Source organism: Pseudophryne corroboree, chromosome 6 (assembly GCF_028390025.1).
Source record: "Pseudophryne corroboree isolate aPseCor3 chromosome 6, aPseCor3.hap2, whole genome shotgun sequence".
Taxonomy (NCBI): Eukaryota; Metazoa; Chordata; class Amphibia; order Anura; family Myobatrachidae; genus Pseudophryne; species Pseudophryne corroboree.
The window spans coordinates 756,247,758-756,271,898 of record NC_086449.1 but is presented as its reverse complement, the minus strand read 5'-3'; the positions used below and the strand labels follow the sequence as shown (position 1 = coordinate 756,271,898).

At 47.2% G+C, this 24,141-nt stretch overlaps 1 long non-coding RNA gene across 5 annotated transcripts in view; it reads left to right on the top strand.

The window, feature by feature from the left end:
- Positions 1-24,141, top strand: part of LOC134933400 (uncharacterized) — a 240,755-nt gene that overhangs the window by 119,389 nt on the left and 97,225 nt on the right. For all 5 annotated transcript variants that reach the window (XR_010179694.1, XR_010179691.1, XR_010179692.1 and 2 more), the window contains one exon: positions 8,204-8,299. This is a non-coding gene — a long non-coding RNA (uncharacterized LOC134933400). The remainder of the gene's footprint in view (positions 1-8,203; positions 8,300-24,141) is intronic.

Sequence of the window (24,141 nt, the reverse complement as noted above, 5' to 3'; positions counted from 1 at the left end):
TATGTGCAGCACCCCTTTCACAAATGTCTGAACTTCAGGTACTGAAGCCAGTTCTTTCTGGAAGAATATCGACAGGGCCGAAATTTGAACCTTAATGGACCCTAATTTTAGGCCCATAGACAGTCCTGTTTGCAGGAAATGCAAGAAACGACCCAGTTGAAATTCCTGTGTAGGGGCCTTCTTGGCCTCACACCACGCAACATATTTACGCCAAATGCGGTGATAATGTTTTGCGGTTACTTCCTTTCTGGCTTTTACCAGAGTAGGGATGACTTCTTCTGGAATGCCCTTGTCCTTCAGGATCCGGCGTTCAACCGCCATGCCGTCAAACGCAGCCGCGGTAAGTCTTGGAACAGACAAGGCCCCTGCAGTAGCAGGTCCTGTCTTAGAGGTAGAGGCCACGGTTCGTCCGTGAGCATCTCTTGAAGTTCCGGGTACCAAGACCTTCTTGGCCAATCCGGAACCACGAGTATAGTTCTTACTCCTCTCCTTCTTATGATTCTCAATACTTTCGGTATGAGGGGCAGAGGAGGGAATACATACACTGACTGGTACACCCACGGCGTTACCAGAGCGTCCACTGCTATTGCCTGAGGGTCCCTTGACCTGGCGCAATATCTGTCCAGTTTTTTGTTTAGACGTGACGCCATCATGTCCACCTTTGGTCTTTCCCAACGGTTTACAATTTGGTGGAAGACTTCTGGGTGAAGTCCCCACTCTCCCGGGTGAAGGTCGTGTCTGCTGAGGAAGTCTGCTTCCCAGTTGTCCACTCCCGGAATGAACACTGCTGACAGTGCTATCACATGATTTTCCGCCCAGCGAAGAATCCTTGCAGTTTCTGCCATTGCCCTCCTGCTTCTCGTGCCGCCCTGTCTGTTTATGTGGGCGACTGACGTGATGTTGTCCGACTGGATCAACACCGCCTGACCCTGAAGCAGAGGTTTTGCTTGAATTAAGGCATTGTAAATGGCCCTTAGTTCTAGAATATTTATATGAAGAGATGTTTCCATGCTTGACCACAAGCCCTGGAAATTCCTTCCCTGTGTGACTGCTCCCCAGCCTCTCAGGCTGGCATCCGTGGTTACCAGGATCCAATCCTGAATGCCAAATCTGCGGCCCTCTAGTAGATGAGCCCTCTGAAGCCACCACAGGAGAGACACCCTTGTCCTTGGCGACAGGGTTATCCGTTGATGCATCTGAAGATGCGATCCGGACCATTTTCCCAGTAGATCCCACTGAAAAGTTCTTGCATGGAATCTTCCGAATGGAATCGCTTCGTAAGAAGCCACCATTTTTCCCAGGACCCTTGTGCACTGATGCACTGAGACCTGTCCTGGTTTTAGGAGGTTCCTGACTAGCTCGGATAACTCCCTGGCCTTCTCCTCCGGGAGAAACACCTTCTTCTGGACTGTGTCCAGAATCATTCCTAAGAACAGTAGACGTGTCGTTGGAATCAGCTGCGATTTTGGAATATTTAGAATCCATCCGTGCTGACTTAGCACTACCTGAGATAGTGCCACTCCGACTTCTAACTGTTCCTTGGTTCTTGCCCTTATCAGGAGATCGTCCAAGTAAGGGATAATTAAGATGCCTTTTCTTCGTAGAAGAATCATCATTTCGGCCATTACCTTGGTAAAGACCCGAGGCGCCGTGGACAATCCAAACGGCAGCGTCTGAAACTGATAATGACAGTTTTGTACTACAAACCTGAGGTACCCTTGGTGAGAAGGATATATTGGGACGTGGAGATAAGCATCCTTGATGTCCAGCGACACCATATAGTCCCCCTCTTCCAGGTTCGCTATCACCGCTCTGAGTGACTCCATCTTGAATTTGAACCTTTTTATGTAAGTGTTCAAAGATTTTAGATTTAATATTGGTCTCACCGAGCCGTCCGGCTTCGGTACCACAAATAGTGTGGAATAATACCCCTTCCCCTGTTGTAAGAGGGGTACCTTGATTATCACCTGCTGGGAGTACAGCTTGTGAATGGCTTCCAGAACTGCCTCCCTGTCGGAGGGAGACTTTGGTAAAGCAGACTTCAGGAACCGATGAGGAGGAAACGCCTCGAATTCCAGTTTGTACCCCTGTGATACTACCTGTAGAATCCAGGGATCCACTTGCGAGTGAGCCCACTGCGCGTTGAACTACTTGAGACGGGCCCCCACCGTGTCTGAGTCTGCTTGTAAAGCCCCAGCGTCATGCTGAAGACTTGGCAGAAGCAGGGGAGGGCTTCTGCTCCTGGGAAGCGGCTGCATGGTGCTGCCTTTTTCCTCTTCCTCTGCCCTTGGGCAGAAAAGAGTGACCTTTTGCTCGCTTGTACTTATGGGAACGAAAGGACTGAGTTTGAAAAGACTGTGTCTTTTTCTGTTGATGTGAAGTAACCTGGGGTAAAAAGGTGGATTTTCCAGCCGTTGCCGTGGCCACCAGGTCTGTTAGACCAGCCCCAAATAACTCCTCCCCCTTATACGGCAATACTTCCATGTGCCGTTTGGAATCTGCGTCCCCTGACCACTGTCTGGTCCATAATGCTCTTCTGGCAGAGATGGACATTGCGCTTACTCTTGATGCCAGGGTACAAATATCCCTCTGCGCATCACGCATATATAGCAATGCATCCTTTAAATGTTCTATAGTTAACAGAATATTGTCCCTATCCAGGGTATCAATATTCTCAGTCAGGGAATCCGCCCATGCGACTCCAGCACTGCACATCCAGGCTGATGCGATTGCTGGTCGCAGTATAACACCAGTATGTGTGTATATACTTTTCAGGATATTTTCCAGCCTCCTATCAGCTGGTTCTTTGAGGGTGGCCGTATCAGGGGACGGTAACGCTACTTGTTTAGATAAACGTGTGAGCGCCTTATCTACCCTAGGGGGTGTTTCCCACCGTGCCCTAACCTCTGGCGGGAAAGGGTATAGTGCTAATAACTTATTAGAAATTAGCTGTTTTTTATCGGGGGAAACCCACGCTTTATCACACACCTCATTTATTTCCTCAGACTCAGGAAAAACTATTGGCAGTTTTTTCACACCCCACATAATACCCGCCTTTGAGGTATTTGTAGTGTCAGAAAGGTTCAATGCCTCTTTCATTGCCGTGATCATGTAACGTGTGGCCCTACTGGACATTACGTTTGTCTCGTCACCGTCGACACTAGATTCAGTATCTGTATCTGGATCCGTGTCGACCCACTGAGGTAGCGGCCGTTTTAGGGCCCCTGAGGGTGTCTGAGACGCCTGAACAGGCACTAATTGATTTGCCGGCTTTCTCATGTCGTCAACAGTTTTTTGTAAATTGCTGACATTATCACTTAATTGCTTAAACACAATCATCCAGTCAGGTGTCGACTCCCTAGGGGGTGACATCACTAACACAGGCAACTGCTCCGCCTCCACCTCATTTTCCTCCTCATACATGTCGACACACGCGTACCGACACACAGCACACACACCGGGAATGCTCTGATAGAGGACAGGACCCCACTTAGCCCTTTGGAGAGACAGAGGGAGAGTCTGCCAGCACACACCCAGCGCTATATATATACAGGGATAACCTTATATAAGTGTTAATCCCTTATAGCTGCTGTTAATCTAGTTATTTGCTGCCAAAATGCCCCCCCTTCTCTTTTTTACCCTGAATCAGATGCAGTACTGCAGGGGAGAATCAGGGAGCCGTCCTTCCAGCGGAGCTGTGAGGGAATAATGGCGCCAGTGTGCTGAGGAGATAGGCCCCGCCCCTTCACGACATCCTTAACTCCCGCTTTTTTGTGTAAAATGGCAGGGGAAAAAAATACATCCATATAGCCCTGGAGCTATATGTGATGTATTCCTTTTGCCAGCTAAGGTATATGTGTGTTATATTGCGTCTCAGGGCGCTCCCCCCCAGCGCCCTGCACCCTCAGTGACCGGAGTGTGAAGTGTGCTGAGAGCAATGGCGCACAGCTGCGGTGCTGTGCGCTACCTTAGTCTTGAAGACAGGATGTCTTCTGCCGCCGCTTTCACCGGACCTTCGTCTCTTCTGGCTCTGTAAGGGGGACGGCGGCGCGGCTCCGGTGACCCATCCAGGCTGAACCTGTGATCGTCCCTCTGGAGCTAACGTCCAGTAGCCTAAGAAGCCCAATCCACTCTGCACTCAGGTGAGTTCGCTTCTTCTCCCCTTAGTCCCACGATGCAGTGAGCCTGTTGCCAGCAGGACTCACTGAAAATAAAAAAACCTAACTAAACTTTTATTCTAAGCAGCTCTGGAGAGCTACCTAGTTTGCACCCTTCTCGGCCGGGCACAAAAATCTAACTGGCTTGGAGGAGGGTCATAGGGGGAGGAGCCAGTGCACACCACCTGATATCTCAAGCTTTTATTTTGTGCCCTGTCTCCTGCGGAGCCGCTATTCCCCATGGTCCTTACGGAGTCCCAGCATCCACTTAGGACGTTAGAGAAACAAAGTTTTCACTATCTCACTCTCACTCAAAAAAGTCCGTATTTCGGAATATTCCGTATTTCGGAATATGTGGATATGGGATACTCAACCTGTATAAGGTTATATAAATCTCACACCCTTTGTGGATCTTTTCAGCTTCATCGAGGAGTATATATTTTAATACATTCTTTTTTCAAACTATAACATTATGGTGTATGTAACCAGTGTTCTGAAATACTTCTCTATGTTTATTTATTTTAGTTTTTTTGTACATGTACAATAATAATACCATTGTGATCGATAACAAATGAAACACAGGAAACTCAGTGCTTATAAAGCGAATTATTTACTATATTTGTTTGCTTTCCACATCCATATGTGCTGAGCCCCAATTTGTGCAGACATACTTCCAAATTGCAAATTAGGCCCATAATGCCCCTGTTACATGCAACTCTTTTCTAACATGGGGGCCGATTCAGACCTGATCGCTGCTGTGCATTTTCGCACAGTGGGCGATCAGACACAAACTGCGCATGCGTATGCACCGCAATGCGCAGGTGCATCGCACGGCTACAAAGCGGATCGCCGCTCAGCGATGGGTTTGTGCGAAGGATCTATTCACATGGGCGATCACAAGGAGATTGACAGGAAGAGGGCGTTTTTGGGTGGCAACTGACCGTTTTCAGGGAGTGTTTGGAAAAACCCAGGCGTGTCCGTGCGTTTGCAGGGAGGAAGTCTGATGTCAAATCCAGTCCTGAGCAGCCTGAAGTGATCGCAGCGGCTGAGTAAGTCCTGGGCTGCGCAGAGACTACACAAAATCTGTTTCTGCAGCTCTGCTACACATGCGATCACACACTTGCACAGCTAAAATACACTCCCCCAATAGGCGGCGACTATCCGATCGCAGGGCTGCAAAAATGGCTGCCCAGCGATCAGGTCTCAATTACCCCCTTAGTTCCATGAGTGAATAGGTCACTCCCAGAAAATCGGCATGCTAATCTGTTGACGGCAACTGCACTGCTGTGGACATGAAACAGTTTTGAATTGTTCTAGCTGTTCCAAGTACACTATGGAAAATGGGAAAAATATTAAATGTAACAACTTTTTCATGCACACAATAGTCACAATTTTAAGTTTAACAGTAAATTATGCAATACTTGTGCATATTTAAATATTTATCATACATTTGGTCTAATGTCTGCCTAGACATCTCACCTCACAGCTTTCACTGGCTGCCTGCCAGGAAACAGCCCTGCTATCTCTCCCTCACAGCTCTCCCTGGCTTCCTGACAGGATACAGCCCCCTGACATCTCCCCTTACAGCTCTCACTGCTTTCCTGCTAGGACACAGCCTCCCTGGCATCTACCCTCACAGCTCTCAATATCTGCCTGAGAGGATGCAGCCACCTGTCACATTCCCTCACAGCTCTCATTGGCTACCGGCAAGGATACAACACCTAGCTATATCCCCTCACAGCTCTAACTGGCTGCTTGCCAGGATATATCCCCCTGACATCTCCCCTCACAGCTCTCACAGGCTGCCTGCCAGGATACTGCCCCCTGCTACCTCCCCTAACAGCTCTCACTGTCTGGCAGTAAGGACACAGGCCCCTGTCACCTCACCTCACATTTTCACTGTCTGCCTGTAAGGACACAGCCCCCTGCCACTTCCCCTCACAAGTCTCACTGGCTGGCTGCCAGGACACAGCTCCTTGTCACAGCTCTCACACTGTCTGCCTGCCTGGACACAGTCTACCCCTCCCTTCACAGACCTCTGTGGCTACCTGCCAGGGCACAGCCCCTTGCCTCCACCCTCACAGAATTTGCTTTTTAACATGATAATTTCACTCCATTTTCCATTTTAGTTTTTCATAAGAGAAGTTAGATGTGTAGTTCCATGTGCATATAAAATACACGCTGCAAGGAATTTATTGTAATTTATGGAGTGTCTGAATAATACATTTGCAGTCATGCAGCGTGCTTGTATACTATACAAACAAAGCCATACAGTCCAGGTGTTTCTAGTCATGTGACTTAATATATAGTATAAATATATAGTATAAATTTACTAATAAAAACTAATAAAAACAACAATGCAGTGAATTTATGTGTCAATAAATATGATTGGGCCTAGGTTAAAATGCCCCCATCAGTGACGTGCAGTGAGGTCATAGGCTGGGGAGGCACTGATTGAGATATATATATATATATATATATATATATATATATATATATATATATATATAACAATTGCCACAAGCCGGCACTCCTTGGATAGCTTACAGATAACTGGCCAGGGTGCTCTCATTGGGCCATCCGACCCCTTAATATAGACTGCAATACACAGAGGCACTCCCGGACTTCAAGATAGGTGAAACAAATGCGGTGATTTAATTCAACGTTTCGGGGTACTGCCCCCTGTCATCAGGACATGTGTGCAGTACCCCGAAACGTTGAATTAAATCACCGCATTTGTTTCACCTATCTTGAAGTCCGGGAGTGCCTCTGTATATTGCAGTCTATATATATATATATATATATATAGGAAGTGTAAAACAGCGGCACTCACAGCTTGTAGAAACGGGTAAATAAACAGCCACAGTCCGTATAGCAAATCAACGTTTCTATCAAAGATTGTCGTCAGGATTACCTGGATTACCAGGATTACCAGTAATCCTGACGAGTGCCGCTGTTTTACACTTCCTATTTATCCATTTATAGCTATGAGGGCACTGGGCGCAGTTATTCAAAATTGTTGGGAGTGCCGGACATACTTCCAATATATATATATATATATATATATATATATATATATATGTATGTATATTTATTAAATCTATATATTGATCAATGCAATACCCATTCCAGCTACCCCCCTCTCTCACCTGCGTGTCAGTGTAGGCGCTGCTGCTGACTGGCTCCACCGCTGCTCATCGCCAGGTCCCGTGCCAACACCGGGACCCGCTCCACCACTGCTCACCGCCGGGACACAATCCACCGCTGCTCATTGCCGGGACCCACTTCAACGCCGGGACCTGCTCCACCGCTGCTCACCGCCGGGGTCACCTCCACCGCTGCTCACTGCTGGGACCCGATCCACCGCTGCTCCCCGCCGGGACCCGCCGCCACTTCCTCCCGTCACGCCGTGTATGGGTGATTGGACAGCGGATCCACCACTGGATCCGCTGTCCAATCACAGCTGCCTCACTGACATGGGGGTGGTGTCCCTGTCAGCAAGCCACTAGATGTGCCGCTTTCAGCATTTTTTATGGGCTTTTACAGCCCAGTGCTTGGCCCCGCTCCGGCTCTTACCCCCGTTCCCATTGTCTACGGGAGGCACTGCTATCAGTGCCTCCCAAACTGATTTAAGGAGTTAAAATTATTATAATAAAATAAAGAAGATACTTATGACACAGAATATGTGTCATAAGTATCTGCTTTGTATTATTTTAATAATTAATCACAGAGGAGGCACTGCCTCCCCTGCCTGCACGTCCCTGCCCCACATTCTGGCCTTTAATAGGGCAGGAACACATAATTCTACATAAAGGTAAAGAAAAGTCACTGCTGTCTTCATATTATATATGTTTTATATGTATACGTGAGTGGGTATTTTAAAGATGATGAAAAAAAGTACTTTTTTTTCCATGTTCTGTATATTAAAACAAGCGCATTATGGAAAATAGCACAAAGAATGTACTGAATACAATCCTTGGAACATCTTTAAATGAACACTTAAGTCGTTAATAAATATGTCTGTTTCTCTATCATTATACACACAGGCACATCCACAGTTCTCTTCTCTCATAACGGCAAATGGTCGCCATGGAAACATCAAGGACCAGCCTCACTCTCAGGAAAAAAAACATACATTTAAGGTGATAATTACGATTTATAAACAGAAAAAGCATTGTGGACATGATTATGAATCAGTGCCATATACAAAGTTGGGAAATAAACGTGTGCTTCTGCAAAGGCCATTTCATTACTGTTTGAGATGTTAGCTTCAAAGAACCACAAACAATGAGATTTATGAGCTGCGGAGGGAAGGGGATCAATAAAAGAAAAAGGCTGATTTGCCACAAAAGGTGATATTTTCAACATAGAACTCTACATATTTCTCTGCGTCTACTGTGCTTTGTTTTTCAAGAGGTTCATGGCATATTCTGCTATTGTGAAAGTTATGCACTCAGGCTGGCTGGAGAGACGTCAGTGAAATTTAATGATACACAATGATATGGTATGGGGTCAGGGGCGTTTCTAGGGAAGAGGAGGCCTGTGTGCAGGCTCCGGCTGGGCCCCCTCCTCTCTAACCGGCAGCGCTGTGTAGACTCTGGGCACTAGGATCCCTAGGGAACCCTAGCGCTGTCCCAGACTCTACAGCGCATGTGCAGATCTCCGGGAAAATGGCGCGGTGGCTATTTTCCCAGTGATTTTCTTACTGCGCATGCTCGAATCACCGGTAAAAATGTCGCCGCGCCATTTTCCCAGTGATTTCGGCCGCACTGCTGCTGCACCGCAGGACTCCGGAGGGTAGTATTTCAATGAATGGGTGCAGGATGTGCAGTGTGGGCCCCCCTCGACCCCTGGGGGCACGTGTGCACCGCACACACTGCACCCATTATAAATATGCCAGTGTATGGGGTAGACGATAAGTGGTCTTAGCTGTGAGGCCACCTGGAGGCCATAAAAGTAAGCAGGTGCCGTACTGATAGAAGTTGAATTAAGGTTACCTGGGGTATCAAACCTTGGAGAGGGATAAAATTCGAGAGGGAGGAAAAAAAACAGCCAATCAGCTTCTAACTGCCAAGTAACAGGCTGTATTTGAAAAATGACAGGCGCTGATTGGTTGGTAGTTTATTTCTCTGCAATCAACACTTTATCTCTCTTCAAGGTTTGATACATCTCCCTTCCAAACTTAGGCCCAGATTTATCAAGCCTTGGAGAGGGATAAATTGCACAGTGATAAAGTACCAACAAATCAGCTCCCAACTGCCATGTTACAGGTTGTGTTTGAAAAGTGTCAGTTAGGAGCTGATTGGTTGGTACTTTATCCCTTTGCAATTTATCACTCTCTAAGGCTTGATAAATCTGGGCCTAAAAGTGATGTGACACGTACATCTTAGAGATTTACAATTAGAGGGACAATCACTCATAGACTGCTTAGTAAATATACTCCCTTGTGTGTATAGCAGCATGATGTCCATTTTTTTTATCAGCATTTGATTCTGAGTAACTTTGGATACACTATGCGGGAATACAATTACCTGGGGAATAGCTTATGGGGTGGTGCGAGTTGCAGCAGTGTGTAAATACCGGCAGGGCTGTTTCTAGCCAATTTGGCTCCCAGTGCGAGATTTAAAAATGCGCCCCCCCATGACATAAAAAAATGTGCCCCCCACACACACACACACCTAAATGGGTGTGGCCTCATTTAAAAGGGCATGGCCTCGTCTGAAAAGACTACCTCACAATCCAGTTTTTGACCCTGCTCCAACAGATCACGACCACCACAGGAAAAAAAAATTCTGCCATATTAAGCCCCACACAGTAATGCCCCCTGCACCATATTATGCCACACACCGCAATGCCCTTGATACATTAAATCCCCACACTACGGCAGGCAAGAGTCCCCATTTCACACATTACGGCAGGTGTCCCCATTTTACACATTGAGAGAGAGAGAGAGAATACTTACAGAGGCGATAACCGCTCTTCGGCCCGCCTCACCAGTCGCTCCTCGTGCCGGCCTTTCCCTCTTCCTAACTTGGATCCCCCTCTGTACTCCGCTCGGGGGGGGGGGGGGAGTTTTGCGGAGTGACGGGGTTGCGTCGTGACGTAACGACGCAACCGCGTCATTCCGTGAAACTCCGCCCCCCGAGCGGGTTACTCGGGGAGAAATAGGAGGGGGAAGCAGGGAGCCACAGTTAGTGCCACGGCTGGCGCCCAGTGCGGTTGCACTGCTCGCCTGCCCCAAGAAACGGCCCTGAATACCGTCAACGATGCCAAAATTTGCTGCCCTCGTGCCCCTTCTAGCAATGAACTCGCACATTTTAAAATAAAGATTACTTTAAAAAAAAATGACTGTTGTTTGATTTATAAAAATGGCCGTACTTGGGGGAACTTTCCATCTCACCCCCCCCCCCCCCCTCTCCCAAAAAGATTTGGTTGTAATATTTTATTACTATGTTGCCACAAGTATTCAGTAATGCTGTGTGTGCAGGTAAAAACTAACACCACATTACAATGTACAAATATATACCAATATTATATATACAATAAACCAGTATATATACAAATATATACCAGTGACATATGGTGGGGTGAGGCAGGTGAGGCAGAGCCTTTCCTGTCATACTAACATATACGTCAGGGTTTCAACTATATAAAGTATATGAAAAATTCAAAGAATATATTAGAATATATATTAGAACTATCTTCTTTCTGTTATTATAATAATTTTTATAGTCCAAACTCTGGAGTAAAAAGTCTATGGGGTATATGCAATTCCGGGCGAATTGCGGCACTTTTTCTCCCGTTTTTAAATTCGACACAATTCGACCGTCGAATTCCGGCAGTTAGGTACCGGAATTCGACATATTCAATAAAAAACGAATTCGACAGTCCCGCTGTCGAAAAACGGCCGATTTGACGGATTTTGATTAGATTTTTAAAAATGTTTAAAAAAACAGTAAAAAACATGAAAAATTTTTGCGTGGGGTCCCCCCTCCTAAGCATAACCAGCCTCGGGCTCTTTGAGCCGGTCCTGGTTGCCAAAATACGGGGGAAAAAATGACAGGGGATCCCCCGTATTTTAACAACCAGCACCGGGCTCTGCGCCTGGTCCTGGTGCAAAAAATACGGGGGACAAAAAGAGTAGGGGTCCCCCGTATTTTTTGTACCAGCACCGGGCTCCACTAGCTGGACAGATAATGCCACAGCCGGGGGTCACTTTAATACAACGCCCTGCGGCCGTGGCATATTAAATACCCAACTAGTCACCCCTGGCCGGGGTACCCTGGAGGAGTGGGGACCCCTTCAATCAAGGGGTCCCCCCCTAGCCACCCAAGGGCCAGGGGTGAAGCCCGAGGCTATCCCCCCCATCCATGGGCTGCGGATGGGGGGCTGATAGCCTTGTTGAAAATGTAAGAATATTGTTTTTTTGCAGAAGAACTACAAGTCCCAGCAAGCCTCCCCCGCAAGCCAGTACTTGGAGAACCACAAGTACCAGCATGCGGGGGGGAAACGGGCCCGCTGGTACCTGTAGTTCTACTGCAAAAAAAATACCCAAATAAAAACAGGACACACACCGTGAAAGTATAACTTTATTACATATATGCCGACACACATACTTACCTATGTTGACACGCCGACTCTGGCCACGTCTCTAATGTCGACGTCCGGGGTACCTGAAAATAAAATTATACTCACCTGATCCAGTGTCCAGTTCTTTTATTGTAATCCACGTACTTGGCAAAACAAAAAAATGCATTTACCCGAACCAGACGGACTGAAGGGGGTCCCATGTTTACACATGGGACCCCTTTCCCCGAATGCAGAGACCCCCCGTGACTCCTGTCACAGAAGGTCCCTTCAGCCAATCAGGAAGCGCCACTTCGTGGCACTCTCCTGATTGGCTGTATGCGCGTCGGAGCTGTCAGACGCGCATCGCACAGTCCCCTCCATTATCTTCAATGGTGGGAACTTTGCGGTCAACGGTGAGGTCACAGGTGATGTAGTGCCTCCCCTGCATACCTTTTCTTTACACCTGTCTGATCAAAACTCACCAAATTTTCAGCAGCATATACTCCTGCACCTGTGTATAATGCCCGCATGTATATACTGCTGCACCTGTGTATAATGCCCACATTTATATACTGCTGCACCTGTGTATAATGCCCACATGTATATACTGCTGCACCTGTGTATAATGCCCAAATGAATATACTGCTGCACCTGTGTATAATGCCCACATGTATATACTGCTGCACCTGTGTATAATGCCCACATGTATGTACTGCTGCACCTGTGTATAATGTCCACATGTATATTCTGCTGCACCTGTGTATAATGCCCAAATGAATATACTGCTGCACCTGTGTATAATGCCCACATTTATATACTGCTGCACCTGTGTATAATGCCCAGATGTATATACTGCTGCACCTGTGTATAATGCCCACATGACCCATTGGGCTCCAATAGTGTGTGTAAATCTTGATCTAGTACTAGCCAGCGCCTCCTCAGCCATTTACCTCACTGCACGTCCTAGTCTGTGCACCCTGCAGTTACATACTTATAGACTGCAATTTTTAAAATAATGTATAGAAAAACAAGGGGAGGGGGTTCTGATAGCAAGGGTGTGCGTTCTAAAGGGAATATGGACAGGTGCAAGAGTAACGGGGGGAGGGGGGGGCATAGCTTTTGCCCGAAAAGGATGGATAGTTAGGAGTGGCAGACTTGAATGAAATGAGATTTAAGGGAACGTTTTAAAAGTTAGGTGGAGCAATGCCTGTCTGATTTCCGATGTTAGTAGCAGCGGAAGAGGTCCTGAGGGAGGAGGTGAGGCTGCAATCACTGGTTTTAGTGAAGGGGCAAAAGGGGCACTAGAGTGGAAGTGAGGTTGGCAATGTAAGTTTTTCAAGAGGTTAAGGGGTTAGGAGGGTAATAGGAGGAGTTTGAATTTAGGGGTCTATTCATGAAGCAGTGAAAACTGTGGAGAAGTGAGCCAGTGGAGAAGTTGCCCAACTGGAATTTTTTAGCTTTGATTGAAAGTAGCATGATGGCACTAGGTAAAATTTTGAAACAAGACAGGAAATAAATTGAATTGTGCCGTGTGTGAATTAGGAAACTTGTCTTCCAAGAAACTGAAAACTTTCTTCTTACTGCCTTTCATGTGGTCTCCCACCCTATGCTGGGCTCTCCATACCCATGTCGTAAAGCTTTATCCCACCTTGGTGAAGATGTCCTAAATCCACTAACTTTATGGGTGTTATAGAAAAGGGGTTCCACAAAACGTTTAAATGCAGTTTCCCCTTGCTAATATACAGCGACTGTATGGCTGTTGAATATCAAATTCAGGAAGAGTGAAGTTTTCTAACAAGAAGAACTCTAAACTTTGAATAGATTTTGCAAAATTGGATCTCAACTTGGTTGGACTCTTTAAGGTCCTTGGATCCTTGGTCCTTGGATGCATAAAATTGATGGATTGAAGAAGAGACACCTTACAGTTCTCCTGATTTATCACTATATTCACCACCTATTTATGGTGAGTGTTTGATTTTACATTTGTGGAGATTTGTTCAAAACAGTGTACTATATGGATATCTATCTATATACACTATATGTATTCATTTTGGACTATAGCTGCCTTAAAATATTCTCTATAACAAGTTTATTTTTGAGTCAAGGTTGAAAGTTGCCACTCTTCCTTACTGCAAAATGTGGGACTTCATCTGACTAGTTGTCCGTTGGTACTTATAGTCCTGTGCGATATATGAACTGCTTTTGCGCCTGCTACAGTATAATGGCATACAGTATGCTGACTTAGGCATGCTTCTGAGTGATTAATAGGGGAAGATACATAGGCCCTCATTCCGAGTTGTTCGCTCGCAAGCTGCTTTTAGCAGCTTTGCACACGCTAAGCCGCCGCCTACTGGGAGTGAATCTCAGCTTAGCAAAATTGCGAACGAAAGATTCGCAATATTGCGAAAAGACTTCTCTGTGCAGTTTCTGAGTAGCTCGAGACTTACTCTTCCAGTGCGATCAGTTCAGTGCTTGTCGTTCCTGGTTTGACGTCACAAACACACCCAGCGTTCGCCCAGACACTCCTCCGTTTCTCCAGCCACTCCCGCGTTTTTCCCAGAAACGGTAGCGTTTTTTCAAACACTCCCATAAAACGGCCTGTTTCCGCCCAGAAACACCCACTTCCTGTCAATCACACAACGATCACCAGAACGAAGAAAAAAACCTCGTAATGCCGTGAGTAAAATACCTAACTGCATAGCAAATGTACTTGGCGCAGTCGCAGTGCGAACATTGCGCATGCGCAGTTAGCGGAAAATCGCTGCGATGCGAAGAAAATGACCGAGCGAACAACTCGGAATGACCCCCATAGTTGGGCTGAAGCAGAGTGTAACGCAAGCCAGTGTTACTGTGCATGCTCCTGAGCCAAGCTTATGTCTCCCAGGGGTCTATTCATGAAGCAGTGAAAAGTGTGGAGAAGTGAGTCAGTGGAGAAGTTGCCCATGGCAACCAATCAGCTGCTCTGTATAATTTTATAGTATGCAAATTATAAATGTTACTTCATTGCTGATTGTTTCTTCTCCACTGGCTCACTTCTCCACAGATTTCACTGCTTCATGAATAGACCCCCAAGGGTGGTGCACGCAGAGTTATAGGCAACTTGGACCCATCTCCACATGTAGCTGGAAGGGCGTAAATTGGATCTCAACTTGGTTGGACTCTTTAAGGTCCTTGGATTTAGTCATCCAGTCATAGAATGATTACAACTTCTGCCATTGAGTAATCCAAAAATCAGGTCTTGCAATATTTGGTCCACATGAAGGTAAATGGTCTGGAAGAACGTTACGTTATATGCAATTTGAATCTCCATACTATACGTACATGTTTTGTAAAAAATAAGATTTTACTTACCGATAAATCTATTTCTCGTAGTCCGTAGTGGATGCTGGGGACTCCGTCAGGACCATGGGGATTAGCGGCTCCGCAGGAGACAGGGCACAAAACTAAAGCTTTAGGATCAGGTGGTGTGTACTGGCTCCTCCCCCCATGACCCTCCTCCAAGCCTCAGTTAGGATACTGTGCCCGGACGAGCGTACACAATAAGGAAGGATATTGAATCCCGGGTAAGACTCATACCAGCTACACCAATCACACCGTATAACTTGTGATCTAAACCCAGTTAACAGTATGACAAACGTAGGAGCCTCTGAACAGACGGCTCACAACAATAACAACCCGATTTTTTTTTTTTTTGTAACAATAACTATGTACAAGTATTGCAGACAATCCGCACTTGGGATGGGCGCCCAGCATCCACTACGGACTACGAGAAATAGATTTATCGGTAAGTAAAATCTTATTTTCTCTGACGTCCTAAGTGGATGCTGGGGACTCCGTCAGGACCATGGGGATTATACCAAAGCTCCCAAACGGGCGGGAAAGTGCGGATGACTCTGCAGCACCGAGTGAGAGAACTCCAGGTCCTCCTCAGCCAGGGTGTGCCCCTGACCAAGTAGCAGCTCGGCAAAGTTGTAAAGCCGAGACCCCTCGGGCAGTCGCCCAAGATGAGCCCCCTTCCTTGTGGAATGGGCATTTATATATTTTGGCTGTGGCAGTCCTGCCACAGAATGTGCAAGCTGAATTGTACTACACATTCAACTAGCAATCGTCTGCTTAGAAGCAAGAGCACCCAGTTTTTTGGGTGCATACAGGATAACAGCAAGTCAGTTTTCCTGACTCCAGCCGTCCTGGAAATCTATATTTTCAGGGCCCTGACAACATCTAGCAACTTGGAGTCCTCCAAGTCTCTAGTAGCCGCAGGTACCACAATAAGCTGGTTCAGATGAAACGCTGACACCACCTTAGGGAGAAACTGGGGACGAGTCCGCAGCTCTGCCCTGTCCGAATGGACAATCAGATATGGGCTTTTGTGAGACAAAGCCGCCAATTCTGACACTCGCCTGGCCGAGGCCAGGGCCAACATCATGGTCACTTTCCATGTGAGATATTTCAAATCCACAGATTTGAGCGGTTTAAACCAACGTGATTTGAGGAATCCCAGGACTACGTTGAGATCCCACAGTGCCACTGGAGGCACAAAAGGGGGTTGTATATGCAGTACTCCCTTGTCAAATTTCTGGACTTCAGGAACTGAAGCCAATTCTTTCTGGAAGAAAATCGACAGGGCCGAAATTTGAACCTTAATGGACCCCAATTTGAGGCCCATAGACACTCCTGTTTGCAGGAAATGCAGGAATCGACCGAGTTGAAATTTCTTCGTGGGGCCTTCCTGGCCTCACACCACGCAACATATTTTCGCCACATGTGGTGATAATGTTGTGCGGTCACCTCCTTCCTGGCTTTGACCAGGGTAGGAATGACCTCTTCCGGAATGCCTTTTTTCCCTTAGGATCCGGCGTTCAACCGCCATGCCGTCAAACGCACCCGCGGTAAGTCTTGGAACAGACATGGTACTTGCTGAAGCAAGTCCCTTCTTATCGGCAGAGGCCCTGAGTCCTCTGTGAGCATCTCATGAAGTTCCGGGTACCAAGTCCTTCTTGGCCCATCCGGAGCCACGAGTATAGTTCTTACTCCTCTACGTCTTATAATTCTCAGTACCTTTGGTATGAAAAGCAGAGGAGGGAACACATACACCGACTGGTACACCCATGGTGTTACCAGAATGTCCACAGCTATTTCCTGAGGGTCTCTTGACCTGGCGCAATACCTGTCCAGTTTTTTGTTCAGGCGGGACGCCATCATGTCCACCTTTGGTCTTTCCCAACGGTGCACAATCATGTGGAAACAACTTCTCGATTAAGTCCCCACTCTCCCGGGTGGAGGTCGTGCTGAGGAAGTCTGCTTCCCAGTTGTCCACTCCCGGAATGAAAACTGCTGACAGTGCTATCACATGATTTTCCGCCCAGCGAAGAATCCTTGCAGTTTCTGCCATTGTCCTCCTGCTTCTTGTGCCGCCCTGTCTGTTTACGTGGGCGACTGCCGTGATGTTGTCCCACTGGATCAATACCGGCTGACCTTGAAGCAGAGGTCTTGCTAAGCTTAGAGCATTGTAAATTGCTCTTAGCTCCAGTATATTTATGCGGAGAGAAGTCCCCAGACTTGATCACACTCCCTGGAAATTTTTTCCCTGTGTGACTGCTCCCCAGCCTTTCAAGCTGGAATCCGTGGTCACCAGGACCCAGTCCTGAATGCATAACTGTGGCACTTTAGTAGATGAGCACTCTGCAGCCACCACAGAAGAGACACCCTTGTCCTTGGAGACAGGGTTATCCGCTGATGCATCTGAAGATGCGATCCGGACCATTTGTCCAGCAGATCCCACTGAAAAGTTCTTGCGTGAAATCTGCCGAATGGAATCGCTTCGTAAGAAGCTACCATTTTTCCCAGGACCCTTGTGCAATGATGCACTGACACTTTTCCTGGTTTTTGGAGGTTCCTGACTAGCTCGGATAACTCCCTGGCTTTCTCCTCCGGGAGAAACACCTTTTTCTGGACTGTGTCCAGAATCATCCCTAGGGACAGCAGACGTGTCGTCGGAGACAGCTGCGATTTTGGAATATTTAGAATCCACCCGTGCTGTCGTAGAACTACTTGAGATAGTGCTACTCAGACCTCCAACTGTTCTCTGGACCTTGCCCTTATCAGGAGATCGTCCAAGTAAGGGATAATTAAGACGCCTTTTCTTTGAAGAAGAATCATCATTTCGGCCATTACCTTGGTAAAGACCCGGGGTGCCGTGGACAATCCAAACGGCAGCGTCTGAAACTGATAGTGACAGTTTTGTACCACGAACCTGAGGTACCCTTTGTGAGAAGGGCAAATTTGGACATGGAGGTAAGCATCCTTGATGTCCAGGGACACCATATAGTCCCCTTCTTCCTGGTTCGCTATCACTGCTCTGAGTGACTCCATTTAGACATTTAGAATAGGTCTCACCGAGCCGTCTGGCTTCAGTACCACAATATAGTGTGGAATAATACCCCTTTACTTGTTGTAGGAGGGGTACTTTGATTATCACCTGCTGGGAATACAGCTTGTGAATTGTTTCCAATACTGCCTCCCTGTCGGAGGTAGACGTTGGTAAAGCAAACTTCAGGAACCTGCGAGGAGGAGACGTCTCGAATTTCCAATCTGTACCCCTGGGATACTACTTGTAGGATCCAGGGGTCCACTTGCGAGTGAGCCCACTGCGTGCTGAAACTCTTGAGACGACCCCCCCACCGCACCTGTTTGTACGGCCCCAGCGTCATGCTGAGGACTTGGCAGAAGCGGTGGAAGGCTTCTGTTCCTGGGAATGGGCTGCCTGCTGCAGTCTTCTTCCCTTACCTCTATCCCTGGGCAGATATTATGGGGACGAAAGGACTGAGGCTGAAAAGACTATGTCTTTTTCTGCTGAGATGTGACTTGGGGTAAAAAAGGTGGATTTTCTAGCTGTTGCCGTGGCCACCAGGTCCGATGGACCGACCCCAAATAACTCCTCCCCTTTATACGGCAATACTTCCATGTGCCGTTTGGAATCTGCATCACCTGACCACTGTCGTGTCCATAAACATCGTCTGGCAGATATGGACATCGCACTTACTCTTGATGCCAGAGTTTCGCATATATAGAAATGCATCTTTTAAATGCTCTATAGTCAATAAAATACTGTCCCTGTCAAGGGTATCAATATTTCCAGTCAGGGAATCCGACCAAGCCACCCCAGCGCTGCCCATCCAGGCTGAGGCGATCGCTGGTCGCAGTATAACACCAGTATGTGTGTATATACTTTTTAGGATATTTTCCAACCTCCTATCAGTTGGCTCCTTGAGGGCGTCCGTATCTGGAGACGGTAACGCCACTTGTTTTTATAAGCGTGTGAGCGCCTTATCCACCCTAAGGTGTGTTTCCCAACGCGCCATAACTTCTGGCGGGAAAGGGTATACCGCCAATAATTTTCTATCGGGGGAAACCCACGCATCATCACACACTTCATTTAATTTATCTGATTCAGGAAAAACCACATGTAGTTTTTTCACACTCCACATAATACCCTTTTTTGTGGTACTTGTAGTATCAGAAATATGTAACATCTCCTTCATTGCCCTTAACAAGTAACGTGTGGCCCTAAAGGAAAATACGTTTGTTTCTTCACCGTCGACACTGGAGTCAGTGTCCGTGTCTGTGTCTGTGTCGACCGACTGAGGTAAAAGGACGTTTTAACGCCCCTGACGGTGTTTTAGATGCCTGGACAGGTACTAATTGGTTTGCCGGCCGTCTCATGTCGTCAACCGACCTTGCAGCGTGTTGACATTATCACGTAATTCCTTAAATAAGCCATCCATTCCGGTGTCGACTCCCTAGAGAGTGACATCACCATTACCGGCAATTGCTCCGCCTCCTCACCAACATCGTCCTCATACATGTCGACACACAAGTACCGACACACAGCACACACACAGGGAATGCTCTGATAGAGGACAGGACCCCACTAGCCCTTTGGGGAGACAGAGGGAGAGTTTGCCAGCACACACCAAAAACGCTATATTATACAGGGACAACCTTTATATAAGTGTTTTTCCCTTATAGCATTTTAATATATATATATATATATATATCGCCAAATAAGTGCCCCCCCTCTCTGTTTTAACCCTGTTTCTGTAGTGCAGTGCAGGGGAGAGCCTGGGAGCCTTCCCACCAGCCTTTCTGTGAGGGAAAATGGCGCTGTGTGCTGAGGAGAATAGGCCCCGCCCCCTTTTCGGCGGGCTTCTTCTCCCGTTTTTCTGAGACCTGGCAGGGGTTAAATACATCCATATAGCCTCCAGGGGCTATATGTGATGTATTTTTAGCCAGAATAAGGTATTATACATTGCTGCCCAGGGCGCCCCCAGCAACGCCCTGCACCCTCCGTGACCGTTGGTGTGAAGTGTGTGACAACAATGGCGCACAGCTGCAGTGCTGTGCGCTACCTTCATGAAGACTGAAAAGCCTTCTGCCGCCGGTTTCTGGACCTTCAATCTTCAGCATCTGCAGGGGGGGTCGGCGGCGCGGCTCCGGGACGAACCCCAGGGTGAGACCTGTGTTCCGACTCCCTCTGGAGCTAATGGTGTCCAGTAGCCTAAGAAGTCAATCCATCCTGCACGCAGGTGAGTTGAACTTCTCTCCCCTAAGTCCCTCGATGCAGTGAGCCTGTTGCCAGCAGGACTCACTGAAAATAATAAACCTAAAAACTTTTTCTAAGCAGCTCCTTAAGAGAGCCACCTAGATTGCACCCTGCTCGGACGGGCACAAAAACCTAACTGAGGCTTGGAGGAGGGTCATGGGGGGAGGAGCCAGTACACACCACCTGATCCTAAAGCTTTAGTTTTGTGCCCTGTCTCCTGCGGAGCCGCTAATCCCCATGGTCCTGACGGAGTCCCCAGCATCCACTTAGGACGTCAGAGAAAATTGCATTTCGCCAATTCTAGCAAAACAGTGAATCATGAGACACCCCCACCAAGGGACGCTCTGTCTGCGTTTCAGGTTTGACTGCTGGTGCAGAGTCTGGTCAGACTCCTATGTTAACAATAGTGGTTCATAATATGGATAGTAGTTTGCCAATATACAGTATCTAGATATATCAGCAGATTTCACACAGAAGAAGAACACATCCTGAAACCCCACCGTCCATCACTTTCCTTATAACTGGAGCGTACAGGAGTTCATTATAACTTTCTCAAGGTCAGGAATAAGGATGTGAATCAACTGCCATCATGCTGCATAAAATTGATGGATTGAAGAAGAGACACCTTACAGTTCTCCTGATTTATCACTATATTCACCACCTATTTATGGTGAGTGTTTGATTTTACATTTGTGGAGATTTGTTCAAAACAGTGTACTATATGGATATCTATCTATATACACTATATGTATTCATTATGGACTATAGCTGCCTTAAAATATTCTCTATTACAAGTTTATTTTTGAGTCAAGGTTGAAAGTTGCCACTCTTCCTTACTGCAAAATGTGGGACTTCATCTGACTAGTTGTCCGTTGGTACTTATAGTCCTGTGCGATATATGAACTGCTTTTGCGCCTGCTACAGTATAATGGCATAAAGTATGCTGACTTAGGCATGCTTCTGAGTGATTAATAGGGGAAGATACATAGGCCCTCATTCCGAGTTGTTCGCTCGCAAGCTGCTTTTAGCAGCATTGCACACGCTAAGCCGCCACCTACTGGGAGTGAATCTTAGTTTAGCAAAATTGCGAACGAAGGCCCTCATTCCGAGTTGTTCGCTCGGTATTTTTCATCGCATCGCAGTGAAAATCCGCTTAGTACGCATGCGCAATGTTCGCACTGCGACTGCGCCAAGTAACTTTACTATGAAGAAAGTATTTTTACTCACGGCTTTTTCTTCGCTCCGGCGAACGTAATGTGATTGACAGGAAATGGGTGTTACTGGGCGGAAACACGGCGTTTCAGGGGCGTGTGGCTGAAAACGCTACCGTTTCCGGAAAAAACGCAGGAGTGGCCGGGGAAACGGTGGGAGTGCCTGGGCGAACGCTGGGTGTGTTTGTGACGTCAACCAGGAACGACAAGCACTGAAATGATCGCACAGGCAGAGTAAGTCTGGAGCTACTCTGAAACTGCTAAGTAGTTAGTAATCGCATTATTGCGAATACATCGGTCGCAATTTTATGAAGCTAAGATTCACTCCCAGTAGGCGGCGGCTTAGCGTGTGTAACTCTGCTAAAATCGCCTTGCGACCGATCAACTCGGAATGAGGGCCGAAAGATTCGCAATATTGCGAAAAGACTTCTCTGTGCAGTTTCTGAGTAGCTCGAGACTTACTCTTCCAGTGCGATCAGTTCAGTGCTTGTCGTTCCTGGTTTGACGTCACAGCGTTCGCCCAGACACTCCTCTGTTTCTCCAGCCACTCCCGCGTTTTTCCCAGAAACGGTAGCGTTTTTTCAAACACACCCATAAAACGGCCAGTTTCCGCCCAGAAACACCCACTTCCTGTCAATCACATTACGATCACCAGAACGAAGAAAAAAACCTCGTAATGCCGTGAGTAAAATACCTAACTGCATAGCAAATTTACTTGGCGCAGTCGCAGTGCGAACATTGCGCATGCGCAATTAGCGGAAAATCGCTGCGATGCGAAGAAAATTACCAAGCGAACAACTCGGAATGACCCCCATAGTTGGGCTGAAGCAGAGTGTAACGCAAGCCAGTGTTACTGTGCATGCTCCTGAGCCAAGCTTATGTCTCCCAGGGGTCTATTCATGAAGCAGTGAAAAGTGTGGAGAAGTGAGTCAGTGGAGAAGTTGCCCATGGCAACCAATCAGCTGCTCTGTATAATTTTATAGTATGCAAATTATAAATGTTACTTCATTGCTGATTGTTTCTTCTCCACTGGCTCACTTCTCCACAGTTTTCACTGCTTCATGAATAGACCCCCAAGGGTGGTGCACGCAGAGTTATAGGCAACTTGGACCCATCTCCACATGTAGCTGGAAGGGCGTAACTGTTTGGAAATAAGTCAGTCCCACTCAGGTATAGTGCTATGTTTGTACATAGAAGTGGGGCATATGTCACTGACTGTGATCTTCTATACAAATATAACCACCGAACATTCACAATAGAATTAAATTGCATTATAAATATTTTCGTAATATTTATCATAAACGGAAGTTGATAATGGCAGAAGGACGGGGATAAAGCAATGTGGTACTGTGTATTTCATTTATAGTAAACTCAAGGACAATGTCAAGCAGGCCCGCCATCAGGGGGGTGCTGCGGGCACAGATGTCTCGGGCCCGGCCTTTCTAATAGAGAGGAGCGGGCCCGGTCCGATCATGCCGCCGTCCATCCGCCGCGATGCTCTGCTCACTTTTCATTACCAAGTTCTGGCACTTTCAAAGGAGGGGGAGAGGACGCTGCAAGCTTCTATTGTAAACGTCCCTCCAAAAATGTCCGCCGCCCCAGAGGAGACAGTTATTAAAGATACTAGAGGAGGCTCCTCTAGTATCTTTATTAAATGTCTCCTCTGAGGCTGCGGCCATTTTGGCAGAGACTTTTCAGTAGAAGCTTGCAACGTACTCTCCCCTCTCCTGTGACAGATCTCAATCGTCATGAAAAGGGGGCGGAGTTACATGAAACAGAGTGGGAGAAGCTACACGGGACCAGGGTGCTACAGTTCCGGCCAGCCTGTGATAGGTAAGTTGAGAGAGAGTGAGTGGGAGAGAAAAGTGTGTGTGTGTATTTATTTTGTATGTTTATATATATATATATATATATATATACGTAGCAAATAAGGGCGGCACTGGGAGACTTCTCAATAGCGGTGAAACAAGTAAGTGCTCGCATCACATTTATTTTCTGTTTATTGTTATTGTTTTTCTCTAGGTTGCTATGTTACACTTGTGAGGCGGCCCGACTCTCAGCGGTGATTGGCTATACCATTAACACGTCCTCCGTGAGGGGCGGGCGGCAGGGCTGCGTATTGACGTCTCCAGGTGTTTCCATGGAGACGGACGTGTGACGCGGCATGCCACTGACGTCAGCGGGAGGCGACGCGATGGAAGCCGGACCCACGAGCGGGAGTCAGGCGCCGCTGCACAGGTGAGTACAATTGTTTAATTATGTTTTGCACCCGGGCATGTGTGTATTTATACCTCCATTATGTCACTCATTTGGCTGGTTAGGCCCTGAGGACGGGGTTGTCCCCGAAACATGTCGGATTAAACTAACTGCATTTTCGTTATTTCAAGTCTGCTGAGTGCCGCTCATTGTTACCTACACTGTATACTGGGAGATAATATTCATCTCACCTGGGAGGGCACCGCAGCCATTTATCTGCATGAGCAGGGAGTGCCGGGACAAACAGTTTGGATATTCCTGGAATCAAGGTTGGCTGGTGGCCCCAGCACTTTGGTTCAATCCAAGGCACCCCACAACTTTTCTTTTTGTGCACCAATTGCCGACA